Here is a 9,524-nt window from a genome sequence, read left to right as displayed (position 1 = left end):
CCTCTTCCCCAGAGACAGTTCTATGCGCGCGTTCCGACTCTGTCGCTTCCCTTTGTCTCCCGGGCGCTGCGCGCTTGCGCCACGCTGGGCTGGGGATCTTCCCTCCCCTGCCCGTCCGGGCTGGCCCGTCCTCGGATCTCCCCCGTTCGCCCCCACTCACTCAGGTGTCTTTGAGGTTCTATTCCCTCTGGAGTTCGTATTTTCTCCTTCCGCTCTCTCAGTTGAACGTAATATCCTTCTCAGTTCGAAAAACGGTGCGGAGGGAGTTTACAGAGCTCCCTTCCTCTCCGCCATCTTGGCTCCACACCCTCATTTTCTTAATTGTGGACAGATTTGTTGTTGACTCTTTAGTTAGGACTTTTAATCCCTTCCTCCTTTTATGAGCTGAAAATGTATCCTGTCTTTTGATCCCTTGCCCTTGTAATATTTATGAACAAATAATTAGTGCTTCTTGACAGAGCTGTAACTCTTGTTCTTTCCCATTGAAACACGGAGTCATTTTTTTTACCTGTTTTAAATGTTACCTTAAGATCTCCATCTCCTTTCAAGGCCATAAGTGATTCTTCTTTTAAAGCATTATGTGATTTATTGAATGGGAAATATCACTTCAAAATAAACTGCATTTTACTGTAAATTAGTAACCTATCAAAAGTGCTTGCCACCAACCCAGTCAATACCCTGACCACACATTTATGAAGCAGAGCTAGATGAATTTACAACGGACCATTTTGTCTTAGCCAGTTTAGGCTACTACAGCAGAATCATACAGGGGGTGGCCTAAACAACAAATATTTATTTCTTGCAATTCTGGAGGCTAGAAAGTTCAAGATCAGATTTTGTGTCTGGTAGGGGCCTGCTTTCTGGATCAGAGAGAGCTTTCTCTTTGGGTCCTCTGTGACTAGAAGGTTAAGAGAGCTCTCTGGGATCCCTTTACAAGAGCACTAATTCTACTCATGAGGGCTCCACTTTCAGAACCCACTCTCCTCTCAAAGGCCCAACTTCCCTCTACCATCACATTGCACGTTAGGATTTCAACATGTGAATTTTGAGGGACACAAATATCTCTAGCTACAAATATTCCTGGGTATCTACAGGAAGATAAAATTAGAAAGCTATATTTTTCTGAAAAACACAGCTAATGTTATTGTGTAATTAAAATAAACAAGACACTAATAAGTAAAAAAGGATCATTTTATAACTGTAAGATGGAGCCAAAATAAAAATTTGAAAACAAACCAAGGAAAGGAATTTTGTGTTGGTGACTACGGTGGTGATGTTGCTCTTAAATATCCCTGAGCCTACTCATAAGGGTAAAAAGAACCTACAATAGACTGTCAGATAAAATGTAAGATATCTAGTTAACACTTGAGTACATTATTAGCACACGTATGTTTCAAATATTATGTAGGACATAATTATACTAAAAATATATATAGTTCCTCTCCCCCTCTCATGCTCTGTCTCTCTCTGTATCAAAAATAAATAAAACATTAAAAAAAATTTTTTTAAATATATATATAGTTTATCTGAAATTAAAATTTACTAGGCATTCTGAATTTTTATTTGCTAAATAAGGCAACTATTTTTTATTTATTAAATCTGATGACTAACACTGCAGCTGTACAACCTGTTAGTAACTACATTTGTAACAGAGGGCAGTAATGAGGCATCGTACTGTTATATGAACAGGAAAAATACTGAATCCCTACAGATGCTCCCTGGAAAGAGCAGCAGACTTTAGGGGAACAACAGAAACTAGGCAGGATTTCCACATTCTCCAAGTTGCAGACGAAGGCAAGAGGCCTGCAATGAGGTCCAGTGGAGGCAGAGGAGGCTGTAGGAACTCTTTTCAGGATGAAAGAAGAATACCCCCCTTGGAATAAAATCCAAAATTAGCAGAAAACAATTATGTAAATGAAAAAGAAGATCCAGAAGGTCAGAGGGCCACTGGCTGGTGAGCATAGGTCTTATGTGTGAACAGTTCATAAAGACAATAGAAGAGGGTAAGTCTGATGCCTGGGAATCAGAAAAGGTATCTTGACCATTTGTTCCCTCTGAATGTCTGTTACTTGGGAACTGGTTGACTAAATAATAGTACATCCACATCATGTATTATGATATGGTTGTGCAAAGGAATGGAGAATATTGGGATATATGCTATGGAGAGATCTCTTGGATATGCCATTGCTTGAAAAAAGTACATAAGGTAATTCAGATTAAGAAATATGTTTTTTGTTCAAATAAAATTTATACTTATACATAGGAGGAGGTTGTAGAAGTTACAGATTAAAAATAAATGTTGAGGGGATTTTTGTTTTTATTGCTTCTTTCTTGAATTTACCTTATGCTGTCATAGAATAGTAGAATCAGTACACTCAAGGAGAAGTCTTTAGCACTGTAAGCTTTTGCAGATAAGAAAGTAGCTCCATTGTAATGATAAATTAATAATAGCTTTGAATCTAAGACTAATGTTAAATCTGACAAGCTTCACAGAGAAGGGAAATGAAAAAGAGTACAAGTTCCAATTATAGCAGTATCTACAAAAAATTTTCAGTTATTCTTTCCAGACAAGGGTACTATAAATAATGTCAAATTATATTTTAAAAGACAATCACATATTAAATACCGAATGAAAAATATAATACTGGACATTCTCTAGAGATTTTAAATTGGTGGTTTTAGTCTATGAGAAATAAATTAGAAGTAAATTTTAAACTAAAAGTCAACAACAACAAGGAACAACAAAAAATATGCTGGTAATGTGAGTTTCAGAAATGCAGTTCATACTGATGTGATTTAACTATTTAGAAAACTCTGAAGATTGATTTAGATATACATGTTTGTATTCCCCACTTGAGCCCAATACAATACTTTGAAAGATCCAAAATATTTGTTGAATTATTAAATGAATAATGATAATCATTAACAAAAAATATGGCCATTTTAAAATCTCACAACATAACAAATGGTCTTAGTTGTACCTTATAAACTTGGTTGCTGATAGTCATGATGGTTGGTTCATTGATTGGTCCCTCAAGAATTGCATTGATCTTTCAGTGTATAATAAAACATAAACAGATTATGTTCAGTGTATTTAAAATGTATTATTTACTTGTCTTTCATCTTTACCTTCCATCCAAGTTAACCCCAACCTTTAAGTGCCAGAGTTTACATTTAATGTGTGGCCTTTTCAATTTCAATACATTTATTTATATTTATGCATATATAAAAATTTAGTGTGGATTTTCATATATATATTTAATATATAAATGCTATAATATTGTAAACTCTGTTTACAACTCTGTTGTTAATCCAGGTTTTTTTCTGATTAATAGCTCTAATGTGCCTAACTGCAAGTCATTTCCCCATTCATATGTAATGAACATATTGATTGCTTCCAATTTCCTGCTCATAAAATACTAAATATAAGTAATATTTATAATATTTATAAGGATAAATATCTTTATGTGTACTTTGATGGAGAGTATGTATGTCCCAGAGCGAGTAGGCCCTTACTCAATTTTATGAGAATACTGTCAATTTCCCTCTAAACTTGACTTTCTCTAACTTATACTTTCAGAGCTGAGCTATTAGAACTCACCAGTAGAGTGAAAATTCCTGGTGCGGGTACAGCAACTTTGCACGGTCTCTTGCCCCCAGATAGCTCCCAAAATCTACCCTCTTGAAACTTTCATTTCTGCTTGGGCACCAAACCTCAGAGTGCTTCGCTAATTAGAGTCAGGAGCTGGCTGTCCCCCTGCCCTGTCTCCGAGGCATGATTACACCTGGTCAGGGAAAAGATAAGTAAACTAGATACACCCTAATGCAACACATCATTTTCCCCTAAGCAATTATGGATAACTGAATACCTTCTGGGCCTGAATGCCTTTGTGAGAGTCACTACTGCGATAAAATGTATCAATCAACTTTGGGACTATGAGAGCAAGCATATCTCCTGAGAACCTTTATTTCTGGGAACTTTCTTTTAGAGTTGTAAATAGCCTAATGACCCTCACTCATAAAAAACTGACCTTTACTAAACAATGCTGTTTGCCTCTTGGTTAAAGGATGCTTCCTTGAGGCTAGACCTGAGGTTTTATAAAAAATACCTATGACACCATGAGTGCCTGTGGCTAAAATTGTAAAACTTATCTATGAGAAATCATTTACTGCCCTTTCTTGTCCTTGTACCTTTTGCCATAAATAAACCTTGAGAACCAGACAAGAGGGAGATGCCTGCCAGATGGGCAGCGGTGCTTGTCTGGGGATCAGAACGAAAACGCAAGGTTCTCCCACTCTCTCTTTGGCCTGCACAGTCATCCTTCGGGGGAACCCTGGACCTGCAGGAGTTGGACTCCGGCAATAGAGCACAGGATCCCCATTTCCTGCTGTCTTTAACACTCACTAATTTATCAAAAATTTTTTTAATTTGCCAATTATACGACTATAAAATGCTATTGTATATTTAAATTTATTTTTTATTACTAATTAATGTAAGGGTATTAATGTAAGGAGGCAGGTCTGAAACTGACTCCATGAGACAATAAAAGGGCACACATGCCCAAGGCAAGAGCGACCACCTTTGTAATACCCTTAACATTCCTAAGGGCAGGCCTAGAAATAGAAGCTATAGGTAATTGCTTAAGGCTAGTTACACCCTACGTGAGGATCCTGGGTCCTGGGTCGACTCTGTAATTGGTTAATACTCTAAATGTTGTAACTGGATAAATCTGCTGTCAATAATATTGTATAATAATAATTGGATCACTGTACCTGTGTCACAATTTCCTGTAACTCCCCCTTCCCAAACTCATAAAAGCCCTACCCGGCCTTTGTTGAGGGCTCTCAGCAGGGATCCACCACGCCTGTAAAGTCTGTGAGCCTGAGTTTAGGCCCCGGCCAGCCTAAGCCCATTATAAAGCCCTTTGCTTTTGCATGCATGACTCAGTCTCCCAGGTAATCTCTGGTTTTTGGGGCAATATTAAAATCTGGGCATATTTATTTACTATTTATTATTCATATTTATTAACTATTTGACTCTTCCTTTTTTTATGTTACCTATTTATAACTTTTACCTGTTTTTTAAATATAAAAATAATTCCATATTCTAAATTATTATTTTTGGGAGAAACATGTTAAACGTGCCAAAAACAAAAATAAAATGCTCAAAATAATATAAAACAAAGGGGGGCATGTCAAATATGGAATGCCAATCTAAAGAGCTTCCAATGGTCAAAGGTGGAATAATTTGAGCAACAAAATAAGTAATGTAGTATTGTATTATAACCTAGAGTATAAAATAAATATACATGAGTGCATGCTGATTTAAATAAGTGACTGGAAAGTAAATTAATGTGGAGAAAAGACAGGTCTCCTATGCAAAAAATCCCAAAGAATTTATTTAGAAACCATCCTCTCAAGGAAGTGGAATATAATACCTTCCCAATCTGAGTATGGGCTCTCAGAGTTGACGTCCTTCTAAAGAGTACAAAACGAAACGTGTTGGGGATGAGAGTAGGAGAAGACTAACTTTACAGTGAAGAAACCTGATAAACGTTATAGCAGTAGGTAATCAAGGTTAACATCAAGGCTGATGAGTCATATTGATAAAATGAATACTTGATGTGATATGTTGAGGATGGCACTTTACCTTTATGGTCTTTCTCTCTAAAAACCATAGCTCCATTCTAATTATGAGAAAAAGATCAGCCAAACTCATACTGAGGAATATTCCACAAAATAACTGAGTAGTGTTCTCCAAAACTGTTAAGGTCGTACAAAACATGGGCTATTTGAGAAATTGTCAGTCTGCAGGATCCTCAGGAGACATGATGACTAAACGTAATGTACTCTTCTGGATAGGGTCCTGAAACATAAAAGAAAAAAAAAAAACACAATAGATAAACCTAAGGAAATCTGAATAAAATATGAACTTTAATTTAAAAATTGTATCAATATAGACTTAAGATGTTAGAGCAGCATGGAGACTCTAAGCTTATCTCTTCCCTGAAATCAGCTAGATCAGCACCAAACCATTTTGAACACCTAGGAAATTGTTCTGAGGATTAACACAGCAATCTTCATAACTTGAGCCATAGACCTTGGCAGGTACATGTGCAACAAGGTAAACTGGAGGAGAGAAAAGCTGTGGAGGGTAGGGAGTTTTTTGTGGAGAGAGGACAGAGAAAGAGAGAAAGAATTGAGTGCATCATGATAGTGCTAGAAAAATATTCCCCTGAAAGTCGCTGGAGAGGAAGAGTAAATGAGAGTAAAAACATTCACAGGGTCTGGACAAGAAAGCTGCTCCCCAAAACCACTGACAGGAAGAAAGGGGAGGGTTTCAATACCACAAGGATTCTATAAACAGTGGAGCACAGAGTCTGAAATTTTGGAGCACGTGCCTGGTGGTGTTCTAGTGAAAAACTAGGGCAAATTCCCAGAGGCAGGCAGAAGGGTCTTAGGGGTCCATGTGCCACACAGGGAAAAGTGGTTCCCCTGCTTGGAGATCATTTGGTAGAGGCCACATGGCTCCCCACAGGCAAAGGCCCCAGTGGAACCTAGAGGGCAGCCACATTTGCTATTATTGGGACAAAGATGCCCGAGTGCAATGAAACCTGGTGCCAGCTGTATGTTGTGATTTGCCATAGTCTCTGAAATTCTGCTGCTGTGCAATCACATGAATATTTTCTGGAAAGCTGACACCTGGCCATTGCTCAGTGAGATCCTCCCCCAGAGTGGAGCCATTTCCACAAGCCATTTCCACAAGCCATTTCCACCTCTCCCATGTACCCATATGTGTGCCATACTGATCTACCCCAGTAAGCGAAGCAGTGCCACCTAGTGGAGAAACACTACACCAAAACCCTCCCAATGGCACCCTCCAAGCACATCCCCTAAAAGTCACTCTACCTGCTTAGTGTATGGACTATAAAGTGCTTCAAAGTTTCAATTCTAGGGGACATTGTATGTAATTTCATTCCAGTTTCATTCTGTTTCCTAGTTCATTTATTTGTTCATTTTCTTTGCTTCTATTTTTGCTTAAATTTTCTTTTTTCTTTTTTTTCTTTCTTCCCTTCCTTCTTTTTTCTTTCTTTCTTTCTTTCTTTCTTTCTTTCTTTCTTTCTTTCTCTCTTTCTTTCTTTTCTTCCTCTTTCTTGGATATTTAAAGAGAAAATTTTATTTTCTTGATTTATTTTTACATTATTATTTTTAATTTTTTATTCTATTTCATTTTCTTTATTTCATTTTATTATATAATTTTTTAATTTTTAAATTTTATGTTTACCTTTTCTTCTTTTTTTCCTTTTTCCTCTATTCTATCAAGCTTCATTCAGCAAGCAGACCAAAACACACCTAGTATCTAGCTCTGTTTATTTGATTTTTTGCTTTGTTTTTAATTTTTGAATATTTAATTTTTATTTTATTAATGTTTTTCTTCCTCCAAAATGAGAAAACAAAAGAATTCACCCCAAAAGAAAGAATAGGAAGAAATGACATCCAGGGGCTTAATCAACACAGATATAAGCAAGATGTCTGAACCAGAATTTAGAGCCATAATAAGAATGTTAGCTCAAATTGGAAAAAAGCGTATAATATCTTTCTGTGGAGATAAAAGAAATAAAATTCAGTCAGGACAAAATGAAGAATGCTGTAACGAAGATGCAATTTCAAATGGATGTCACAACAGCAAGGATGGATGAAACAGAGCAGTGAATCAACAGTATAGAAGATACAATTATGGAGAATAATGAAGCAGAAAAAAGGAGGGAAACAAAACCAAAGAACACAATACAAGACTTAGAGGACTCAGTAACTTATTAAAAAGGAATAACATCTGAATCATAGGAATCCCAGAAAATAAAGAGAGAGAAAAAGGGACAGAAGGTTTATGTGAACAAATTATAGCTGAAAACTTTCCTAATCTGGGGAAGAACACAAACATCAAAATCCAAGAAGCACAGAGAAGTCCCATTAGATTCAACAAAAAACAAGTTTCGCCAGGACATATCATAGTCAAATTCACAAAATACACATACAAGGAAAGAATTATGAAAGCAGCAATGGAAGAAAAGTCTTTAACTTATAAGGGAAGATAGATGAGGTATTCAGCAGACCTATCCACAGAAACTTGATAGACCACGAAGAAGTGGCAGGATATATTCAACATGCTGAATTGGAAAAATACACAGCCAAGAATTCTTTATCCAGCAAGGCTCTCATTCAAAATAGAAGGAGAGATAAAGAATTTCCCAGACAAACAAAAAGGAGTTCAGGATCATTAAACCAGCCCCTAAGAAATTTTGACCGGGACCCTTTGAGAAAAGACAAAAGAAAACAAAACAGATCAAAAGCAAAAAGACTAGAAAGGACCAGATAATATCACCAGAAACACCAACTCTACAGGCAACACAATGGCACTAAATTCATATCTTTCAGTACTCACTCTAAAAGCCAGTGGACTATATGCTCCCATAAAAAGACACAGGGTATCAGAATGGATGAAAAACAAGACTCATCTGTATGGTGCTTACAAGAGACTCGTTTTAGACCTAAAGACTCCTGCAGATTGAAAGTAAGGGGATAGAGAACCATCTGTCATGCTAATGGTTGTCAGAAGAAATCCAGAGTAGTCATACTTACACACACCTTATATACACAATCTAGATTTTAAAATAAAGATGGTAACAAGAGATGAAGAAGGACATTATATTATAATTAAGGAATCTACCCACCAAGAAGATCTAACCATTGTAAATATTTATGCCCATAATGTGGAGAATCCCAAATATATAAATCAATTAATCACAGACATAAAGAAGCTCATTGATAATGATACCATAATAGTAAGCGACTTCAAAACCCCACTTATAGCAATTAACAGCTTATGTAAGCAGAAAGTCAACAAGAAAACAATGCCTTTGAACGACTAATTGGACTGGAAGAACTAAAGAGATATATTTAGAAAATTTCATCCTAGAGTAGCAGAATATACATTCTTCTAGAATGCACATGGAACATTCTCCAGAACAGATCACACAGTAGGTCACAAATCAGCCCTCAATAAGTACAAAAAGATGGAGATCATACTGTGTATATTTTCAGAACACAATGCTATGAAACTTGAAATCAACCACAAGAAAAAGTTTGGAAAAGCCATAAGTAACTTGGAGATTAAAGAACATCTTACTAAAGATTGAATGGGTTAACCAAGAAACTAAAGAGTAAATTAAAAAGTACATTGAAGCCAATGAAAACGAAGTCACAACATTCCAAAACCTCTGGGATGCAGCAAAGGTGGTCATAGAGGGAAGTATGTAGTAGTCCATAGCTTCTTGGATCCCTGCCTTCATCCATGAAGAAATATCTCAAATACACAATCTAATCTTACACCTAAAAGAGCTAGGAAAAGAACAGCAAATAAAACCCAAAATATCAGAAGACGGGAAATAATAAATATTAGAGCAGAAGTCAATGATATAAAAAAATACACAAAAAGCAGTAGAACAGATCAATGAAGTCAGAAT

Source organism: Suricata suricatta, chromosome 1 (assembly GCF_006229205.1).
Source record: "Suricata suricatta isolate VVHF042 chromosome 1, meerkat_22Aug2017_6uvM2_HiC, whole genome shotgun sequence".
NCBI classification, from domain to species: domain Eukaryota; kingdom Metazoa; phylum Chordata; class Mammalia; order Carnivora; family Herpestidae; genus Suricata; species Suricata suricatta.
Note: the sequence above shows the minus strand (reverse complement) of the source record.